Source organism: Rhodnius prolixus, unplaced genomic scaffold, assembly GCF_049639745.1.
Source record: "Rhodnius prolixus isolate KJV_2025 unplaced genomic scaffold, Rpr scaffold_2, whole genome shotgun sequence".
Lineage (NCBI taxonomy): Eukaryota > Metazoa > Arthropoda > Insecta > Hemiptera > Reduviidae > Rhodnius > Rhodnius prolixus.
The window spans coordinates 43,756,751-43,757,753 of record NW_027411592.1 but is presented as its reverse complement, the minus strand read 5'-3'; positions in this window follow the sequence as shown (position 1 = coordinate 43,757,753).

The following is a 1,003-nucleotide window of genomic DNA, read 5'->3' as shown; positions in this document are numbered from 1 at the left end:
GATTCACTAACAGTTTCACATTTAAAATTTAGTTAAACAAAACATTTAGTGGGTAAAGAACTATTAGAATTATTAAATTCTCAATTTTATGCCAACTTTTTGTTCTAAAATTGTTCTAATGGACCTTTTCAGAAGAATTATCACCGCACACCAGTCCTCACTCACCCACTGTCTCTCTCATACACACACTCTTAATATATATATAGATATGCAGTGAATTATTTTAATCGCATATTTAGAATTTAGAGAAAGTAGAATTTTTTTCTTGTTTCTGCAACTACTAAACCTTTTGTATTCATTGACTTCCGATTACAATTCGGAAATAAAAATAATTATTCTCATACAAATATTTAACAAAAAGAATTTCCTATTTAAATCAGAGAGTGTTCTTTTTATTCTGAAGTACACATTAAAAAATATACTTAAATTTCGATTACTAAAAATCTTAATCTTAAATTTAAAATCTTATTTAAAGAAAATTGTTAAGCCGTTTGAGAGTATATTTCAGACTAGGCCTGAAATGTAAATAATAATTCACTTTATTTAAAATACACAACAGAGAAGCCAACAACGTACAGAGATTTTTCAAGATGCAGTTCTAATTGTTGACATTATTTAAAAAAAAAAAAAAATTATGGCTCACAAGTTAAAAATATCCTCTATATTTATGTAATACGTAACCAAATTGGCAAAGATAGAACTGTGTGTTTTCCAACTTACTACTCAGAGTTTTTTTTAAAGTGTAGCATCCTTTCGACAGAACATGTGGGCTACTTACTGCTAGCATTTTTTTCCCCATCTTGTTCTTCTAAAGCACACATGTTTTCTTTCTATGCCTTTCTCACCCTCTGACATTCTCTCTTTTGTAGATTATGCTGCAATGCTCCTTCAAAGTGATAGTTTTGTAAAATGTGTGAAAACTTATACATAAATATCAACATTCACATTCGTTTTCAACGTTTATTTAATACTTAACTTATAATCTCAGTTATTCAAGCTCTAA